The sequence below is a fragment of the Amphibalanus amphitrite genome, unplaced genomic scaffold (assembly GCF_019059575.1).
Source record: "Amphibalanus amphitrite isolate SeventyFive unplaced genomic scaffold, NRLGWU_Aamphi_draft 000225F_arrow, whole genome shotgun sequence".
Classification (NCBI taxonomy): Eukaryota; Metazoa; Arthropoda; class Thecostraca; order Balanomorpha; family Balanidae; genus Amphibalanus; species Amphibalanus amphitrite.
This window is the reverse complement of record NW_024881720.1, coordinates 36332-58545: the sequence shown is the minus strand read 5'-3', so window position 1 is coordinate 58545 and position 22214 is coordinate 36332. Positions and strand designations below refer to the sequence as shown.

Sequence of the window (22214 nt, the reverse complement as noted above, 5' to 3'; positions counted from 1 at the left end):
TTTGCGCAACTTTTGGTATTTTTTTCAAGGTCATGTCAGGTCACGGAGTTATGACGTCATAAAGGGAACAGCCTCCGGCCAGATTTACGCTAAATTGGAGATTGCTTCACATTGGTATAAATGCCGACTGACCTAACACACTGATGGATTGTTTTAGAATCACAACTGGCTGATTTGACATTGGCACAATGTCCGTTGACATTTTGAAGGTTATTTAAGGTCAAAGTAAGGTCAGTGACCTCGGTTGACCTGTAATGACTTCTTGCACTTGTATACCTTTTCGGGGTATTTTGATGCCCTGAATTCGAATTTGCTATCCATTTCAGGCATCGTCGGTTGTTTCTTGTAGTTTATTTTGGGTCAGGGTCAGGTCATTGACGTCACACGCCTGACGTAACCCAATGCACAAATGACCTTGCAGACTTCCGATGCTCCCAACGCATCATTTTTAGAGTTATGACATCGAAATACTCACCAAACGATAGAGAATTGATCAAGGATCACGATAGTGAAGGTTTAAAGTCGATATCTCTTACCGTTGTGCTGCAATCGGCGCGGAAATATGAAAAGTTAGATTTTTTTCCCGAAAATTTGACCTTTGACCGGTCATAAGTAGGTCAAATGTTGACCTAGGACCAAAAATATACCACCAATCGCGAGATATCGTTGAGAGCAATCCGTTGGTCTTTTCCGCTAAGCTCTACGACGCTCCGTTTTCAAACGCCAGGGGGGTCGCACCAACCCCCCTCCTGCATGGGCGAAGGTGGCAAAACACCGTTTACGGGCGAGGGTTAAGTTTTGCATTAAACTTATGCAAAAATTGTACAATTTAAACCTTTTTTCTAGAACGATATTACGCAAAAAACGCAAAACCGCAAAAAACGCACGCCGAAAACGCATAGTGTAGCCAGGCCTTAAGTCGTTTCTCGTTTCTTTTCTTCCAGTGAGATAGCAACATGTCCCGACTCGCTTCTTTCTACGGTGATCCCCCCCAAGGGCGATCCAGAAGTGGAGCATGACACCGAACATGACAACAGCCCACACAGAGAGTCCACGAATTCCATACAACACGACGCGTACTTCTCCGTCCAAGACTCCACCGATTCTTCCATTGACATGGCACCGAAAAAAGCGTCCCCCTGGTTGATAATTCCGAGAGTGACGAAGAGGCGGCAGAGCCCTGGTTGGCGGGCTCCGGCTCCGCTGACTCGGCGGTGGCCGGCGCCTCCGCCTCTGTGTCTGAAAATGCCTCCTTGCTGTCACATTTTCTGGAGGAGATGGCGGACTTCACCCCCACCCAGACCTGCCACCTGGCCTACTACAGGCGGCACTCCTCACAGGTCGCCGAAAAGTGCTACGAACAGCGAAGTCGGCGCCAACTTGACAGCACCTCCCAGCTGCTCGCTCTGGCTGCGAAGCACATCCGTTCCCCCCTGGAGGAGTCGCCAGCCGCGGAGGAGCCGGTGATCACGTCCGTCTCTAAGCGGTAAGTTAAAAACCACCTTATGGTCTGTTTTGTTTGATTTAATTGTTGCTTCCCAACGACGCCAGCTTAATTCTCCAATTAACGTCCCTGTTGTTTTACAGACCCCTTTCTGCCGGTGACAAGGACGATGAGGGTGGTAAAGGCCTCTGCGGCTTCTCGCGGCTGCGGTAAGTCAACAGGCATCGGATAGTTATCTGTTGATTTATACTGTCATAGTGTTTCACCAATTAATTCATTCTGACCTTGATTTTTCTTGCTTTGTTTCTTTATTCTTATCGCATTTTAACCTTGCATATTTTTTCACAGACGCTGCGGCGCTCTCTCGAGCGTATCCGACACAGATACCGAGGCCGACCCGGTACCGTCCGGACCTGCCACCGAAGAGTACGATTTTGACTTGATCTTGTCCGCGACCGGGACTGACCTGGAGCCCTCCAGTGCTGGCGATGACGGCGTCGGCGTCTCCGAGCCCGAGACCGCCGCCGGACCGACTGCCGAGTCCTCGAGCTCTGACGAGCTGCCGTGAGCATTTAATTTATTCAACTCATTAAATGATTTGTTGTTTTTTAATGTGATGCTTGCTACAAATGTTTGTAACATTTTTTCTTTTTTTGACATAATCGTTCTGGTCTTTTTCAGCAACTTGATCTTGTCCGCGACCGGGACTGACCCGGAGCCCTCCAGTGCTGGCGATGACGGCGTCGGCGTCTCCGAGCCCGAGACCGCCGCCGGACCGACTGCCGAGTCCTCGAGCTCTGACGAGCTGCCGTGAGTATAACTGTTTAACATGACCGGTGTAGAACTGGAGCCGCACCTGGCTGCAGTGTTAGAAAAGGGCCCGAAATTTGCGATCACCCAACGTATCACCAAGCAAACTCTCAAAGATGTAGAGGTGGGTGTTGAGAGGGCGATGTATGCTTTCCGCTGGAAAGTGGACATTGATCGGAGGCGGGCCAGCGCTCCTCATGTCGGTAGTGATCGTCCTCTAAGGCCTCACTTCGCTGATAATGATGCTTCCGTTCCACGCCTTGCCCCTATAGAGACAGAGCGAGCTATGGCCAAACTGAAACGTAAAGTCATGGGCTTATATCGTAACCACCGACTCCCAGCAGTTAATGTAACGCCTGAAGAAGAAGAAGCTGTTAGTAACTTAGAAGTTAGTAACTTAGAAGCCAGCGACCGCAGCATCATTGTCAAACCATCAGACAGATGCAAAGGCCTCGTTTTGATGAACAAAGACACTTACATGGCAAAGGCGAGGGATATACTTGATCAGTACGATCAGGTACCTAGTAACCCTACTCCTAGATTAGAAGCCTCAACCAAAAGAACTATTAAATCGGTTATGGACAACAAGGTAGATCCAGGGGGGCGACACGGCTATTCGCGCAATGTATTAGTTGGAAATGTTGGTTAATCACACCGCACAGCAGTGCGCAAGGAATCGAAATCCGAGTTTTTTAAATAAATTCCGAGAAACCTTTTTGGGGTAAGCCCCCGCAGTGTCCAATACCGCTTCCTGGATCCGCCAGTTGTGAATAAGTCACGGTCGATATCGAGCTTCGGCGCGACCAGGCGCTGTACACGTTGTTCTTTCAATGAAGAGGTGGACAGACACCTAGCCCCACATCCTACTGCTATGCCCGTGCTTCTGTGGGCAGGGGCCCGGGAACGATTTTCAAATTGGGAGGGCGAGCCTAAAATATCTGATATGATGCATATGAAACAGTGGCGTAGCTAGGGGCCTAAGGGGACACGTACCCCCCCCCCCCCATCGGGTTCAAAGGGACCCTCGGGTCTGAGAAGCCCTGCGGCGCCATTTGACCGCTGAGGGTTAACGATGGCCATATTTCTACTCAGAAGGGCCCCATGGGGCTCGTTAGAGCACCTCATGGGCCCCAAATAGCCACACTAAGGTCTCCATAAGGGCCCCACGCCGGCTTCTGAGGGCCTCTTGCGGCTTTTAAGGACACCTGGGTGGTCTCCAAAGGCCCGTTACTGGCCTCTGAGAGGTCTTACCGGCCTGAGGGGACAGTTCTAGGGGCATTTCCGGCCTGTGATGGTCCCACACTTATTTTTCTGAGGGCCCCATAACGGCAACTATGGGGCCCTCGTCGGCGCCTATGAGGGCCCACACCGGTGTCTCTGAGGATTTCACACCCCCAACTCCGAGAACCTACACCAGTACCTATTAAAGCCCTATATCGGCGGCTCTGAGGACCCATCCAACACCTGCGCATCTAAAGGCCACCCAATGGTGACTTTTGAGGGCCCCGCACCGGTGACTCTGAGGGCCCCACCGGCGTCTGACAGTACTATGCCAGTCTTTATGTAAGGACCCCGCAGGACTTCTTCTGCCGGCCTAAGGACCCCTTGCCGGTCACTGAGACCCCCTGCCGGCTTGTAGACAGTTCGCGTCAGCAGCTCTAAAGGCCCCACACCCGTCTGTAACGGCTCTACACCAGCGTCTATGAGGGCCCGGAGCAACGCCTGTAAGGACCCTCATCGGCGCCTCTGAGAGAATCACACTAGCACCTCTGATCGCCCACACCGGCACGGTGTGGCTGCCCCACACCGGTGCCTCTAAAGGCCCCTTACCGGCGGCTCTGAGGGCCCTACGCCGGTGATTCTGAGGGTGCCACCGATAACTGAAGGCACCACACAAGCCCTTAGTGTCGCTGAGCTTAAATCCCATACCGGCCCTCCGAGGGCGCCACGTCAGTGCACTCATTGCCCCACACCCCTCCCTCACACCCGGAGCGGGTAAACTGTGTTATACCTATAGGCTATAGCAACGATTTTACCACCGTTGTACGTTATGTATTTCTCAAAGTTGACTCAAAATGGTCCAGAACAAAATCTGACCTGCTAAACTTATGGCCAAGGTCAGGCCCAAATCAAAGCGGGATGACAATAGCAGATGTTGTCAAATCGATACTGTACCAGCAGAAACCATTCAGATGGCAAGGAAAATGCCGCGTGTTGATGTTTAGACTTTAGATGTATGAAGGAAACAAGAAGGAACGAAGTAACGGCGGTAAACAAACGACTAAGACAAACCCACATACAAAGCCAAGTTCAGAAACTCTTAGAGCACAAACAAGACCCGCACAAGTACCACCAAACACTTCGCAAATTAACAGGCAGGACAGTTGACAACATCATTCCACCGCTAGAAACGACTGACGGAAAAGTACTGACAGACGACTACGAAAAGGCGACATTGTTAAACGACTACTTTGCCAGTCAGGCAAAGCTCGACATTCCAAATTCGCACACCGTACCAATGGACAACATAAGACACACGCCGATTCCTACCCTCGGTACAATTGAGACAACTGAGAGAGAAGTCCTACGAATCTTAAACTCCCTTGACTCTAATAAATCCACGGGCCCGGACAAAATGCCAGTAAGAATATTAAAACAAAACTATCTGCACTCATCATAGCAGGTCCACTTTCGAAATTGTTTAACAAGTCTCTCGCTTCTGGAATTTATCCTTCAACGTTTAAACAGGCTAATGTAAAACCTATATATAAAAATAATTGATCACCATCTGATTATACCTGCTACCGACCCATCAGTCTTTTATCTTCACTCTCAAAAGTTTTTGAAAAAATTGTCCACAAACGCATTTATGATCATTTAACAGAACATTCCTTATTGACTGACAAACAGAGTGGATACCGGAGAAAGCATAGCACAGAACAACAGTTACTTTATTTGACCCATAACATGCACAAATCACTCGACTCAGGACATGACTTCACAGTAATTTATCTGGACATATCAAAATATTTCGACAAGATCTGGCATCGAGGACTATTACACAAATGCAAACACGACTTTGGCATAACTGACTCACTGTTAAATTGGTTGACTTCCTACCTAAGTGACAGACGACAACGGGTACAAATAAATAACACCTTTTCGAACCAACAAATTGTTAATGCTGGCTGTCCTCAAGGTTCTGTACTCGGACCCCTCTTAGCCTTAATGTATCTTGACGGACTTCAACAAAACATTGACAATGACATTCTACTCTTTGCAGACGACACATCTCTTCACGCACCGCACTCAACGACAGACATTCACGATGTAGAACTTTCACTTCAACGCGATCTTAACAAAATATATGAATATGGTCGAGAATGGGCAATCACATTCAACACAACAAAAACAGTCCAGCAAACATTTTCACGTAAAAATAATTTCATAACACCACGTCTCACATTTGGTGGGAATCCCATACCCATTCATGAAAATCACACCCACCTGGGATTGACATTCTCCAACGACCTACATTTTCACCATCACATCAACAAAATTTGCAAAAAGGTCAACAAAGCATTAAGCCCACTATATCCAATGGCACAATACGTACCCAGGCCCATTCTCGACCAAATTTATAAGACATATATCAGACCACACTTCGACTATTGCGACACAGTATACGACGGACATATCACGACACACGACGCCATGCGACTCGAGAGACTACAAAACAGAGCGGCAAGACTTGTGACAGCAACCTTATTTAGGACACCAACGGACAAGCTTTTACTCGACTTAGGGTGGGATAGACTATCGACAAGAAGACGCATGCATAAAATAACACTTTATCACACATTTAACGGTCACGACGAGCATATACCACACTATATAAAAATGATAATGCCACACACACGCGCTGAAAATACCGGACGAATCTTAAGAAACGCCAGTGCACACACAACGACGCCTAGCCGCACCACTTCTTACTACAGTTCATTTTTTCCATCGACAGCTAAATACTGGAATGATCTCCCTGAGTCCATCCGATCCCTGACACGAACATCCTTCAAAAAGACGATTTCTGAGCGGCTGGGGGTGACCAAGCCTCCAAAATTTTACATAACTGGGTCTAAATTAGGAAATACTCTGCACACAAGACTAAGAACCGGAATGAGTCGCCTTAACTCCCATCTCTTCCAAATTCAAAAAAGTGAAACGTCTGTGTGTGCTTGTGGCTTTCCAAACGAGAACGTTCGGCATTACATTCTAGACTGTCCATTATTTGAACCACTAAGGCTTGATTTGTTTCAAACTATATACGATCAATTAGGTATTGAGTTCAATGTAATTTCTCCAAAACAAAAACTTGACATTCTGATTTACGGTGAGACTCTGGACGATGAGAGCGGCAGCGTAGTCGCACATCTCTTTCAAAAATTCATTTTAAAATCGAACCGATTTACAGCTCACTGAACAGTACGACATTGACCTAGGGGATCAGGCCGCGGTTGGTCGTGGCGCTCCGGGCTGACCGTGCTGTGGCTCGCGCACGCTGCTCTACTGCTCGGTGTCTGTCGTGGCGGCGACAGCCAACTCGTATTTTTTATGTTACGCCTGTCAATGTTTTTCTTTAGCTCATGCTTAGAATCTCATCTGGCTGGAGTTTTTTTCGTTTGTTTGCATTTTCTTTCAGAGTGATGCTTAAACTCAAGCGCTCTGCGCTTTTGCATCCCTCTGCCTCATTCTTCCGGAATCTTTCTGTCTCTGCTAATAAACATTGTGTGTGTGTGTGTGTGTGTGTGTGTGTGTGTGTGTGTGTGTGTGTGTGTGTGTGTGTGTGTGTGTGTGTGTGTGTGTGTGTGAAGTCCGGAAATGGGAGGAAAGATCTTTTCTCGCTGCATCAATGTTGAGGGGGCGCCGCCCCCTCGGCTCTCAAGTTGGGGGGGGGGGCAAGCGCCCCCGCTGCCCCCCCCCCCCGTTCCCGGGTCTATGTCTGTGGGTGAAGCACTAAAGCATCAAGGAATCCCAGAGGACCTGCGAGTCGACGAGGTGGCCGCTTTGGCCGCCAGGTACTGCAGCTTCCTGGAGTTGCCTGGGACCGATGGCAAAACAACAGCTCCGGCGGTGCCCCTATGGGCCGTAGTAATTAGTGAATTCCCGTAATGTGTAGAGATCATATCCTCAATGATCTCCATTACCATTTTATATTCCTAAACAATATGACAGACCAATTATGCTTGCCTACGCTCAGGCATTACCTCTGATGGTCATATGCCCAGTACAACATGTGTTGTCTGGCAAACAACAATCGACGACGGGATCCCTTCTCATCATCTCTTAAGCCATCGGTTGTCAATTCACCCACCCAGTTTCCCTAAAAATAGACGGTCAGATTCGGCCTGGGTCCTTACGACCCCTCTAGATTCGCCAGAGATGGGATTGGATCGCCGTTATTGCACCCATCTTAGTGTCTTAAATACTATGACAGCTTCGACCACGGACGTCGGACGGGGTGATCGTTCCACGAATGTACGCACCATCCAGGCCTTGGATGCATCGAGGTTTAAAAGGATGCAGTCTGTAGATCAATCAACAAACAATGGTGGTATGCAACCACTTTAAAATATCTCCCTGGCTCCTGCAACGTTCCAACGCCCCTCCGTTATGCATTCGCCCTGTGTGTCCGCCGAGCCGGCTTGCCTCCGATGACGTCATCGGCCGGCCGGCGGCGTTTAAGGTCAAACGGCTGGTGTCCTTACCTGGAGTTCTATAGCCTTGGGTAGATCAGTCACTTATGCAAGCCCTCCTGCCACAGGGGTCGCGCGCTGCGGAATTCTACGGTCTCCCTAAGAATCACAAACCATCCGTCCCGCTCCGCCCCATCGTGTCAGCGTGTGGGGACCCCCTTGACAAGGTTACGTGGTTCTTAGATCAGATCATCTCTCAGCTACTACAATACGTACCTGCCCACCTGCCAAACACCGACACGTATCTTCATCGGCTGAGCCAAACGCATCCGAACGGCTTTCCCCCAGGTACGATCGTCTTCAGCCTAGATGTAACTAACCTATATGGGAATATACCTGTAGACGAGGCTGTACCAACGGTGATGAATCTGTTACAGGAACACAGAGAGACCATCAATTTGTTTGACCTGTCTTGGACAGACGTAGAGCCTCTTCTAAGGCACTGTCTCACCAACAGCTACCTAAAATTCGGGCAATCATTTTACAAACAAACCCTCGGGTTACCCATGGGAAACCGTATAGCCCCGTCCACCGCTATCATCTTCATGGGAGCGCTGGAAGACATTTATTTGTCTGCAAACCGCGCTCAACCAGAACTGTACCTGCGCTACATCGATGACTGTTTCTGTGTCTGGTCACATGGTTCGGAGGAGCTCTCAGCTTACTTCGAATATGTCAACTCGGTTCACCCCACGATCAAATTCACCATCGAACGTTCCAACACAGCCAGTCCTCGGGGACAAATAGCATTTTTAGACACGCAGATCAGCGTGCACCAGAGCGGGCACTACAAAACGCAGCTTTATATCAAACCTGAAGCTGCATCCATTATCCTTCCTTTTGACTCGGCCCAGCCGTTCAAAACTAAAAAGTCGGTCGCTAAGTCCCAATTTCTACGAGCCCTGAAGGTTTCGTCAGACCCACAGAGCGCTAAGCGCAGCACTGACATGATATTTGACTTGTTCGTGTCCAACGGCTACCCTCCACGCTGGCTGCACGGGATAGCGCGTCAGGCTCTGAAACAATACAACAGACAAAAGTATCCGACAGCTGACCGCACAAGTGCCCGTAGTCACACAGGAGCCCATCCCAAACGTAGGGATAGGATATATGACATATGTGTCACTGCCTTTCATCAGTGACAGCCTGACCCGGAAAGTAGATGCGGCCCTGAAATCTGTTAATCCCAGCTTAACAGCATCGTGGAAAAATGGCAACACCCTCGCCAAACGCCTGGTACATTCGGCTTTAGAGCCCCCACCCTGTCGCGCAGGTAAACAGTTCTGCCGTACGTGTAACAATGGACTACATGGGCGATGCACAACGAAAAATGTCGTCTATCAGATCACATGTATGATGTGCGCAGCTGCCGACGGGCCTCCTCAGACATACATGGGAGAAACAAAGCGCTGTGTCAGATACAGGTTTGATGAACATTTTAGAGACGGCACCAATCGTACGAGGCAGACTCCCTTTGGAGAACATATGAGGGAGAGCCATCCGAATGAGTCAGAGCCTCGGCTATCTGTCACCATTCTTCGCAGATGCAAAGACGCAGCTGACCGGAAGATAGCCGAGGCTCAGGCTATCCGGGATAGGCAGCCCTCTCTGAACGGCCAGATCGACACGTGGCCACTGCTCCACTGAACGATTACGTTTTGTCAACCATCGATCGATGTGTTTTGTATATGTACATGTTGCACGTATGTAATGTATTCGGTGTGATGTGTTGATACCTTTGAGTACGAGGTGTAGGACCCAATTACTTGTAATTATTAAATTTCGGTACCGGTGTCAAATGTGTAATTGTGTAGGGATCGTGTGTGTTCTTATTTAGGCCAACATGCGTCATTTTATTTCTGTATACCTATGCTGCCAGTCTGGGAGAAGATCATGATCGTAAATTATGCCTTTTTTATTTTAGGTGTCATTGACTTCGATGTATTTAGGATTAGTACTGAGGGTAAAGTGTTAAAATTGGATTATTGTTATTTATGGTAGCAACAACTTGTGATCGGTGGTGCAAAGAATGTTTTCCGCACGTTCGCCATCTCTGCTTCAAATATGAATGGTTTAAATGTTCACTCTGAAGAAGCCACAAGGGCGAAATATCAGTCACTTTATATATGTTGCAGGCACTTTAGAAAATCAGTCATTTTGTAAAATGCCTAGGCATTTTGCAAAATGCCTGATTTTCCAGGCTTTTTGCAAAAAGCCTAGGTATTTTACAAAATGACTGACTCTCCAGTCATTTTGCAAAATGCCTAGGCATTTTACAAAATACCTAGCCATTTTACAAAATGACTGAGCAGCGTGTTGTAGATACGAGTACCTAATTATATACGTTTTGGTAGCGTGTAGGTGAACCGAGGAGTCCAGCATTATGACCAGAGGAGTCCAGCAGTGGGAAGTCCATACCTACCTCTATTTTGAGAAGTGCAGGCCCGCGACATTTCCAACCCCCACGTCAGCGACGCTGCTGGATTTAAAATGATCGATCTGGAGCGTCAACAAACGACTGGCCCTATGCCGGCCTGTATCTGTAAAACTATTAGAGCTCGCGAGGATTCGATCCCACACACTTAGGCGTTAGTGTCTTCTGAAACCAACGCTCTCGTCCTACGCCAAGCGACCTGATGATTCTCCCGATGTGGAGCTTGATATTTTTAACTGGGACCATGCAAGTAGGTACTCAAAGCTGTTGCCACAGAACAAAATTAATCGTGTTTTGTTAATTATTGCTTTAATATTCATTGTGATCAGAGAGCGTTTACAGCGTTAACTAAACAATGCTTTATGCTACAGCCGAGTCTGCAACTCAACCTGGTCGTTACTCAGCATTGTCGTCATCACAGAGCTTCAAATCGATCAGCTACAGGCTGAACACGTACCTATAGGGTGTAGGAAGACGTCCATAAACTGTTGGCCATGGTATCTGTAGTGGGATCTACGTTCCATGCTGGTCAGGCATTTTGCAAAATGCCTAGTCATTTTGTAAAATGGCTAGCCATTTTGAAAAAAGCCTGGTTGCGTTCAGTCATTTTTCAAAGAGCCGTCTTTTTGTAAAATGCCTGATTTTCTAAAGTGCCTGCAACATATATATTTTGTTTTTTCGTCATTTTTCGATTAAGTATGAGCAAAGGCTATTTCATCATCACTTTCCCCATTGATTTATAATGGTGAGGTCACGAAAATGACCTGACCTCATGTGACCTTTAGGAAAAATCCGAGATATACAAGTTGTGAGACTCATAATGGATACTAGATCCTGCAAGTTTCATTTCCCTGTGACATCTCCTCTGGCAGTGAGGGCGTTGTGAAGTTGCGACATCTGAAGACCGTGCAGAGGTTCACTTATGACGTCATAGGTCAGTGACCTGACCTGACCCAAAAATGCGGTTGGTGTCAAAAGATGCGGCTTGGATCAAAGGTCAGGTATGCCAAGTTTCAGCTCTCTATCGCCAGCGTGTTCGGAGGTATCGCGAAAAAAAAACCCTATGGGGGGCGGCACCTTCCCCCCCCCCCTCGGCCGGCGAGGGTTAAAGATAGTGTGCCACCTTTGAAAGATTTCCCATTTTATTTTTCCTAGGGTAAGAAACTTCTGTTTTTACCTAATATTGCAAAAAAAAATGGGCCTGGAATAGTGCTTTTTTGCCTAAAAGTTTACCGGTTTTTCGATATGTATAACAACTATAGTGGGCTGACGTGCAAACAGGCGTCGGCAACAATCGCGAATGCGGCGCACATGTGACAATAAGCAAAGGTCATTATAGAGTTACGACGTACGGAAATGAGTTATCAGCTGTCTAATCGTAGACAACACAATGTCGAACTTAAACTGTAAGCCTGTATTGGTATTGTTTCTTTAATTTGGCTGTCGAACATTATTTATGGTTTGAAATATGATTTAATGTAAAATAATTGATATGAAAAAGCCGTCTCTTAAGTGATGACCCCATTTCACCACACGCAAGTGGCAGAAATGACAATGATCAGCTGACGCATTTTTCTTGGCCGGAGTCAGAGCGCGCGGCCCGACGCACCACCACCGCACCACAAAGTATGAGCAGAAGCCGCGCCCAAAGCCAGGGCCCCGGTAACCAAGGCCGTATAGAGAAGGTAAAACCGTCCCGGGGTTTTTGCCGCCCGAAAACTTTAGCATTACGTGACGTCACTGGAGACTTCGGCGCTCCGACGGTCGGCGGCGCTGCATAGTTATGTATGAGGGTTAGGCATCCCGGCGAGGCGTCGTAAATGAAGGAGTTTCGAGTACCTATTACACATTCATTATGTTTAATGGATTTACAGGAACGGCTACCCCTCTGCCAGCCCCACCTAACTGTAATGTAGCTCGCGGCCTCGGACCGGTAGCCTGCTCCTCCCCGAACGCCATTCCTTTTTTTTCCGTTCCGTTCCGTTTATTGATTATAATTTGGGATCACACATTGAACAATTCATAATTTATGGCACTGTCAAACGGGATTGGTCGGAAAGGATTCACATGTTAGTTTTGTTAGAATACGGACAGTTAGTGTTAAAGGTTATATTGGGGAGTTTGACAGTGCCTAACCAGACGGTAACACAAAGACGAGATCAAAAAGACGAGTCAGCGGTCATTCCAGAGAGCGGCGACCCAGCACCGCCGCCGAGCGCAGCGGCCATCCGGCACCCGGCGCCAAGCACCAGCCGGGCCTTGGTCGATGGGGATGGTGCCCGGAGAGCGGCGACTCAGTATCGCCGTCCAGCACACAGTCATCGGGCGTTCGACGCCGTCATCCCGCCGGTCCAAGGTCGGCAGTAGCGCCACAGAGGTGGCGCCTGCTCCACCAGTGGCGCTCGTCCCACCAGTGGCGCCACCCCATGGCAGCATGAAGATGTAGCCCGTTGTCAAGTCAGGAGAGGGGGCACCGCTGCCGCTCACCGCAGCGGTCGCAAGGTGCCGGTCATCATACATCCAACGGGCCGCGGCCGAGAATGAAGTCTAGTCGGCTGCCCCGTAGTCATGTCCAACAAGCTCACTGGGACTTCGACAGTTCGAGAGCGGCGACTCAGTATCGCCGCTCAGCGCAGCATTCATCAGGCGCTCGACGCCGTTAGCCAGCCGGTCGGCTGTACCGCCTCAGAGATGGCGCCTGCTCCACCAGTGGCGCTCGTCCGACCAGTGGCGCCACCCCATGGCAGCATGAAGATGTAGCCCGTTGTCAAGTCAGGAGAGGGGGCACCGCTGCCGGTCACCGCAGCGGTCGCAAGGTGCCGGTCATCGCACATCCAACGGGCCGCGGCCGAGGATGTAGTCTAGTCGGCTGCCCCGTAGTCATGTCCAACAAGCTCAGTGGGACGTCGACAGTTCGAGAGCGGCGACTCAGTATCGCCGCTCAGCGCAGCATTCATCAGGCGCTCGACGCCGTTAGCCAGCCGGTCGGCTGTACCGCCTCAGAGATGGCGCCTGCTCCACCAGTGGCGCTCGTCCCACCAGTGGCGCCACCCCATGGCAGCACGAAGATGTAGTCCGTTGTCAAGTCAGGAGAGCGGGCACCGCTGCCGGTCACCGCAGCGGTCGCAAGGTGCCGGTCGTCGCACATCCAACGGGCCGCGTCCCGAGAATGAAGCCATCGGGCTGCAACCGTGGGTAGCCGCCCTGTGCGCCACAAGGACGGCATCTCCTCAGGGAGCGGAAGCAACAGCCGCCATCCGTCGCAGGCCGCAGCAGCCCCCAGCAGCATGGCACCGGGCTTCGACCGGACCCTGTCCAGCCGTGTAGCTCAGCTGTAGGGGCAGATGGTCGGAGAGGAACGTTAGGCCGGGGTCAATCACATTATCGTTCAGGGGTCGGGAACGTAGGCAGGTACAAACTGTTACGATGCTGGGGTATTTAAAGAATTGGAAAGAAAACTTGAGTAGCGTAGTGTTGAATGGCCATTGTAAATCTGTATATGAATTCATGTATGAATAAATAATAAATATGTATACCTATATCGATGAACTAACAATACATACATGCTAAACGGAGTGCAATGCTAATCCCGTTTATGATTAACACTAGACATAATGTGTTTGGCTAAGTGCAGCGGGATATAGGTTGTTTAACTTCCTGAGGTCCCGCTGCACGCCAATAAGTCAAGGAAGCAACGGATGTGGTGGTGGTGGATCAGAACTATCAGGGAAAAAAGTAAATATGGAAAAAAAGCAGGGATGCGGAGCCGTGGAAATTTCAGACGGCTCCGGCTCCGGCTCCGGCTCCGGAGAAAAAAATCGGCTCCGGCTCCGGCTCCGGCTCCGGGTGAAACGTTATGGCGGCTCCGGCTCCGGCTCCGGCTCCGAGTAAAATGATCCGGCTCCGGCGGCTCCGGCTCCGACTCGGTACATCCCCTATGCAATCAATTAAATACGGGTGGAAGAAAAATTGGATTGGTTATACGCGTTACTCTTTGCCATGACCGGCTCACCGCGTCCCCGCGCAAACGCACCTCGGAGAGAACTGGCAGAACAAAGGACTAGGAAGCGATGGCATTGGAAACGCAGTCGCCACGAATCGGAGTTCACTGAACCATCGTAAGCTGACACCCGTCTAGGCTGCATTGGGGGTGGGGGAGGGAAGAGACGGTGCTGGGAGTCGCAGTCCACTGCACTGGCTTCAAAACAATGGCCGTCACCTGATGACCGGTCCTCATGTTCTGGGGATGCAGTAGACGTGGAGGGGGGGGGGGGGGGGAGGAGCAGACAGGAAGTTGATTGCGTACTCAGTGGGATACTGGGGATATTCGGCTTTTTTTCATTCACTTGATGGCCCATGACGTACTATTGGTCTCAAGATAAGGGCCATTGCGGTGAATACCCTTACGCTCGCCACAACTCGGGCCTAGTGCACCCCTCCTCCCAGCCAGCGCCACCCCCACTCGAGTTGTGGCGAGGGTGAGGGTATTCACCGCATCAAAACTACAGGTCGCCTGGGCCCTTATCTTAAGACCAATAGTACCATATGTTTTACTGCCTTGTACTGTCAAACCGAACTAGGTCAATTATTTTTTCCTCTTCAAAAAATAAAAAGGAGCCGGAGTCGCCCCCTTTTTTGGCGGCTCCGACTCCGGCTCCGGCTCCGGGCTATATTGTTTCACGGCTCCGGCTCCGGCTCCGGCTCCGGGCAAAATATGCCGGCTCCGGCGGCTCCGGCTCCAACTCCGGCTCCGGCTCCGCATCCCTGAAAAAAAGGGTAAATAGAAAGAAGACAAGAGCAAGTAATACAGCTGAGTTATTGGAAAATCTAATAGTCATCAATGAAGATATGCATAAGACATTTCTTAAAAAGGGATTTACTGGAGGGGATATCACGAAGGTTAGGTATACGCGAGGCAATTACTTGGTTCCAGATTACTGGTGCTCTACAAAATGGTGAAAATAAACGATAATTGCGTAACCGATAATTAGGCACCCCATCCCCGTTGTCCGCAGAGACCAGCTCATTGAAGTGCCTGGGATTACGAACTGGACGAGAATGATTACTTATGTACAAGGAGAACCTAACCGAAATAGCATCAGGTAACCGGTCAAAGAGGAAGTCATGTAAAACAAGAAGCAGCTGTTTGTTTAAGACATCACAAAGCTTAAGAAGTTTAAGTTCACGGAAGAGTGGGGAGGTATGGGACAGGCGACTCACACCAGCTATGAGCCTGATCGCTCGCTTTTGCGCAGTGATGATAGGAATTAGGTTACATTCATAATTCGAGCCCCATACAATCAGGCAATAACTAAGGTAGGGAAGGACAAGGGAGTTATACAAGAGGATCATGAGTCTCTTATTAAGGAGATATTTGGCTCGGCCCATTATGCCAATATTTCTACTAATGACGCAAGATACTTTACTAATGTGAGACTTGAATTTAAGATTTTCATCTACTAGGATACCCAAATACTTTACTGTAGAGGCTCGCATTAAGTTAACACCTTTAGCAGGTATGGAAAGGCCTTCCATCTCATTACTACTAGGGGAGTAAAGCTGGTAAACTGTTTTGGAGGTCGAAAGAGACAACCGATTTGCGTGGAGCCACATAAGTACTCTTGGAAACGACCGTGAAACTGCACGTTGGAGCTCAGCACGCGATTTTGCAGAGTAGAGGATGGCTGTATCGTCGGCGAACAAAAGAAATTTGGCTTCATCACATACTTTAGGAAGGTCGTTTATATAGAGAAGGAATAAGATTGGCCCCAAGATTGAGCCCTGGGGCACACCACACGTAACGTCAATAGTACGCGAAATAGTATCATTAAATTTTAGACATTGCTTTCTACCAGTAAGATAAGATGAAAAAAGAGACAGGGCATTACCCGTAATGCCATATTTTGACAGCTTTTTAAGAAGAATATTTGTATTTACTGTATCAAAGGCACGAGCCAAATCAAGGTAGATACCCACAGTGGAGTGGCCAGCAACAAGTTTGGCAGTAATAATGTCGTGCAAAAGGCAAATGGGCATATACGTTGAGTGATTGGCTCTAAATCCAAATTGTTGCCCAAAAAGTATGTTATGTTCAGTGATAAAACTAAGGAGTTGAAAATGTATCACTGATTCAAGAACTTTAGAAATGGCAGGTAACACTGAGATAGGCCTATCATATCATCATATCATATATTTAGGAATACATCCATAAAATGGGTTTTCAGCGTTCCACGTCATGTAGCACAAGTAAAAGCATTTTCCTATCAATCCACATTTGCATCACCCTTTAAAAGGCATCTGCGATACACTTTTTAAAGACAGGAAGAGAAGACGCGTTTCTCGCACTCAGCGGTAGCCTATTCCACGCTCTCACCGCCCGATTGAAGAACGACCGACGGGCAAACTCTGTGCGGGCCCGCGGCACCTCCAGCTCGCCGTCACGTGTCGCTCTCGTTTCACGCACAGACACATCAGAGCGGTGGGTGATGCGTGAGCGGAGAAGCTCAGGGGCGCTCTCGACATGGTTCAGGTTGTACATGACGCACAGGTCACGCTCAGTTATCATGTCCTCGATCACCCGCCATCCAAGCTCTCGCAGTGTCCCGGAAATGTGTTCACGATAGCCAAGACCAGTGACAATGCGGGCGCCAAAATTCATACATCTCTGAAGTCTGTGCTTTTGGGTCTTTGTGCAGCTTCCCCACACGCACATGCAGTACTGCAGATGAGGGAATACCAGGGCCTCGACCAACAGCTGCTTTGTCTCACGCGGCACACGACGCTGCATTCTGGCCAGCCCTATCAGAATGCAGTAACATCGGCGAGTGATCGCAGCCACATGCTGCTCCCACGTCAGGCACGAGTCGATGTTGACGCCTAAGACCCTCGCCGACTGCACAGGCACGACTTGCGACTCGCCGAATTTGACGGTGAAGTTGACATTATCATTTTGGCGTGAGGATCTCAAGATAAGCAGTTCGGTCTTCGAAGGGTTTATCTTTAGCCTATTTTGCGTGAACCAGCAGAGAGCTACAGACAGGGTTTGTTCTACGCGGCATTTAAGCTCTGACAGGTTTCTTGGCGAGTCTGAATCTATAAACTGGGCATCGTCGGCGTACATAACAAGCCTCCCATGCGGCACGTGTTGTGACAAGTCATTGGAGAACACCAGGAACAACACTGGGCCCATTATGCTGCCCTGCACCACCCCATGCGTCACCGGCAGCTCAGCACCCGATCCACCTCTTACTGACTGCGTGCGGTCGGAAAGCCATGCACGGAACCACCGGTCATCAATACCGTACCACCCCAGCTTCTCCAAGAGGCGACCATGCTCGACGCTGTCAAACGCCTTGGAGGTGTCAGCGGTGACGAGTGAAGTCACGCGCCCTCCGTCGATGCTATCGGTGATGTGACCGACAGCATCGAGCAGGGCCGCCTCCGTGGATTGGCTATAATTCGAAAATAACGATTGCGAGCCTGATTTATATATTGGAGTAATCAGAGCAGTTTTCAGCACAGCTGGAAATTTGCTCTTAGTGATGCAGGTGTTAACTAAATGAGTTACGTGTGGAACAATCACTGGGATCAGATGTTTTAAAAGTTTACTGTTGATGCCGTCCAAGCCAGCACCAGAATCCTTTAGCCCTTCAACAATGTTTAAAACAACTGCTTGGTTAACTGGCTGAAAAGCTAATTCATTTGGAACCGCAACATCATTCAGGTATGTTAGAGGATCAACCGTGCAGGGGCCAAGAGCTGCATCCAAAGTTGGGGCTACTTGAGCGTAATAGTCGTTAAACATGCATGCCAGCCTATCAGGCGCTGTGACTGTACCGCTTTCAGTCTCGAATCTGCTGGGCAGATCCCTTTGTGTTTTTCGTTTATTAATAGCCTCTAGCAAATCAGCCCAGAGCCTCTTGGGATTGCCAGCATTCTTTTCAAATTGTGAACGGTAGTAATTTTGTTTGGCATGTCTCAAAGTAAGTCTCAGAGCATTACGGTACTTCTTGTACTTATTCAGTTTATCATTGGAGCGATCCTTTAGAAATGCCTTCAGAAGAGCGCTCCTCGTGTTCATAGAGCGTAGGAGCCCTGGTGTTACCCAGGGTTGTACGGGGATGCTTTTCCTGGAGGTTTTGATTGAGGAGAGTTCTGAGACTTTGGTCTGTATTACAGATATTAGCTTACTAGCACAGTCGTCTGGATCATCCAGTTCCAAAAAGCCCTCCAGACTGTTGAGAACATTTACTTTGAGTTCATCAATTCGATTATAGTTAAATTTAGGTCTGGATGCAGCTCCTTTGACAGTTGGGCTTTGTTTGACCAGGTCGGTAGTGCAGCAAACAGCTTGATGGTCAGCGATCCCCGCACAGATAGCCCCACTAAATGTGATGGCATCTAGGACATTTGTGAAAATATTATCAATGAGAGTTGCTGGGAAGGGTGGAGTGGTTGATATTCTCGTAGGAACAGTGATAGTAGGATAAAAGCCATGAGAGCTCATACAATCTAAAAATTGCTTAGAATCATGATTATCATTGTATTTGAATAGATTCACATTAAAGTCTCCACCCCAAAAGCATGGCTTCTTCAGTTGAACTACTTTATCAAGGGTATCTTCAAGAAATGGCATCAAAAGGGAAAGTGGGTATGACGGTGACCTATATAGAGTACACACAACAAATGGGACTCCATGTGGAAAAGTAATAAGAATGCTAATACATTGAAACTCAGTTTGGCATACAGACATCTCATCGATCACTGCACAGTATGGAAAGATTTCACTCTTGATATACATGGCACAGCCCTTGCCAGTGACATTATCATCATCATCATCATGTATTCGTATGGCATCCGTTAAAACACGGCTTTTCAGCACAAGAGTCATTCCATATATGCACTGTCCTTAAGGCTAATGATCTAAAAACCTACTAAAATACTACGAATAAGCCATTTATACTCATTTTCTAAGAGATGCTGTTAAAATCCAAGTTACCTACAAGCGTATTTTAAAATAAGCGGCGGATGAGATCTATTCTATCTGGGTAAGACCAGCTCGACATTTCCGCATCCCCGCGCGGAACGCTACGACCGTGCTGGCGTGGCGAACCTCGTTCGGCGTCTCGTTCCAGCTCGCTGCTGCCCGAAACCCGAAAGAACGTCTGGCGAGCTCCGTGCGGACCCGCGGAAGTTGCAGCATTCCCGCCATTGATCCTCGCGTTTCCCTCTCGGTTACACAATCGCGACGCTGCAGCAGGTCTCGCAAGTGCGATGGTGCATGGACAGAGTTGAGGAGGCGGTGCACCATGGCGAGGTCACGTTCTGTGATGAGTTGTTCTACTCTCGGCCACTCAAGTTCAGTAAGGTGAGGCGTGATATGCTGATGACGTCGGCAGCATTTAACTATTCGTGCACCATGATTAATTATTTTTTGAACGCGTTTTCGCTGTGTAGCGTTGCATGCTGCCCACACTGTCGCGCAATACATTATGTGTGGGAACACCAGGGCCTCAATAATCAATTTCTTGACTTCCTGTGGCAGCCGACGGGAGAATTTGGAGAGACCTATCAGAATAGTGTAAGAACGTTTTACTATATTCGAAATATGTTTTTCAAACGTGAGGTTTTCATCCAAAATAAGCCCAAGAATTTTAGCGTTTGAAGTGGGGCGGAGCATTGTTTCTCCAAATTGAACTTTCAGCTCATTTCCTATTCTTCTTTGACGTGTGGAGAATAGAACGATCTCTGTCTTTTTTTTATTAATTTTTAGTGAATTTTCTGTAAACCACCGCTGAGCGTCGCTCAGCGTTTGTCCAATTTCAAGCTCCAACTGATGAATATGCTTGGGGTGACCACTGTGAATGAATTGAACGTCATCAGCATATAAAACCATCTTAGTGTCACTTAAAAATGAGGTCAGGTCATTTGTGAATAACAAAAACAGCACTGGCCCCAAAATCGATCCTTGGACCACGCCATGCGTTATTGGAGCGGTCTCCGCAGATCCCCCGCGTACTCTCTGGTGGCGGCCTCTGAGCCAGTCACTGAACCAATGAGTGTCCACGCCGTACCAGCCAAGTTTGTCCAGGAGCCGGCCATGCTGAACGCTATCAAAAGCCTTGGAGGTGTCGATCGCTGTCAGACAACCGATCTTACCCTCGTCTATGACTCGAGTGATGTAGCTGACCGCGTCCAACATCGCCGACTCCGTGGACCTCCCCGGCCGAAAGCCGTGCTGCTCCTCACACAGCACACCGTGGGACAACAGGTAATGCAATAGTTGATCACAAACGACTCTCTCAGTGAGCTTCGCCACAGTAGAAATGATCGACACTGGCCTGTAATTGTTAACATCACTTGTGCATCCCGCCTTGTGGATTGGGACCACAGTTGCGACTTTCCACTCGCTCGGGAGCTCTCCAGTAACGATTGAGGCATTTATCACGTTTAACAAATGCGGAGCTATCACCGGAAAGGTTAGTCGCAACATGCTCACTGTGATCCCATCCTCACCGCACGCATTCGATGATGACAAGCGCTGCAGTGCCGAGTGAAGCTCGGGCAGAGTAACTGGATGCACCCTAAATGTCCCGCTCACCACACGAGAGGGACAGGGTGGCAGCGGTGGTGCAGTCGTTCTTTGGGCCACGAGTTCAGCAGACACGCGGGAGCCCACCGCGGCAAAGTGACGATTTAATCGGTCAGCCCACTCCACCGTGCCCCCCGGCGGCTCACAGCCTCCTCTAACACTCTTTGGTCGTATTAAAAACCGCTGAAGGTCCCTCCATGTCGTTTTACGCGAATAAGTGTACGAAGATAAAAAGAATGATGACCTAGCCCGACACAGTGCACTTTTCACCGCGTTTCGTTTGGCCACATATGCCTGGCGAGTCTCTGAGCACGGATCAGCGTCACGATCAGCTCGTGCCACGTCACGTTCCCTCATCATTTCACGCAATTCCTCATTTTCAGTGAGCCACGGCGCCGGCTGATGTCTGACCCGTATCTTGGTCAGCGGCATGTGTCTGTCCAGGACAGGCGACCAGGCTGCTCTCCATGCCGCCCACTTGTCCCCCACTGCATCCGACTGGTACACCTCAGACCAATCAGTGAGCAGGAGCTCCAGACGAAGCGCGTCCGGCACCAGGTTCCTGGTAGAGCGGATGGTGACCTCCACCGGGTGTCGCCGCTCGCGACCCACTGACGCCTTGGCGACGATTAGATCGTGGTCGCTCCAGGTGCACGGCTTGACGCTGGCTGTCGTGGTGCAGTCGGAGGAGCGGACGATGACGTGATCCAGCAGAGCCTCTGATTCGGGCCGGGTTTGGCCAGCCACCAGCTGTTTCAGGCTCAAGTCGTTGAGAGTCTGTCTGTACCGCTGGATGTCGGACGAGACGTCATTCAGTAAATCGAAGTTCGTGTCACCCAGAACATACAGCGGCTTTCCAGTTCCCAGCACCCAGAGGAGCTGCTCCCGCAAATCCTCCAGCACCGGTGAGATGGCGCCACTGGGCGGCCGGTAGATGGCTCCCAGAACGAACGCGGCGGCACCGCTGACGGTCACCCAGAGCGTCTCAAGGGATGAATCATCAGAGGGTACGGCCAACCGTTCGACTCGAAGCGTTTCCCGGTGAAAAATTGCGACTCCTCCTCCTCGGCGTTGACGTCCGGCTCGAAGGGGTCGGTCATGTCGCATCACCTGATACCCTGGGACGGCGATAAATCGGCTATCGACCGTCTCCTGAAGCCACGTTTCGCTCACGCAGAGGAT

General features: G+C 49.4%; 1 long non-coding RNA gene across 2 annotated transcripts; it reads right to left on the bottom strand.

The window, feature by feature from the left end:
• Window positions 1–12403: 12403 nt before the first annotated feature.
• On the bottom strand, window positions 12404–19242 carry LOC122385622. Of its 2 annotated transcripts, none has more exons than XR_006257226.1 (2): window positions 19192–19242; window positions 12404–13773 (listed from the first exon to the last, which is right to left on the bottom strand). It is a non-coding gene; the product is annotated as an uncharacterized LOC122385622 (long non-coding RNA). The 2 variants fall into 2 exon arrangements; XR_006257225.1 differs by lacking the exon at window positions 19192–19242 and adding an exon at window positions 16169–16598.
• Window positions 19243–22214: the final 2972 nt, after the last annotated feature.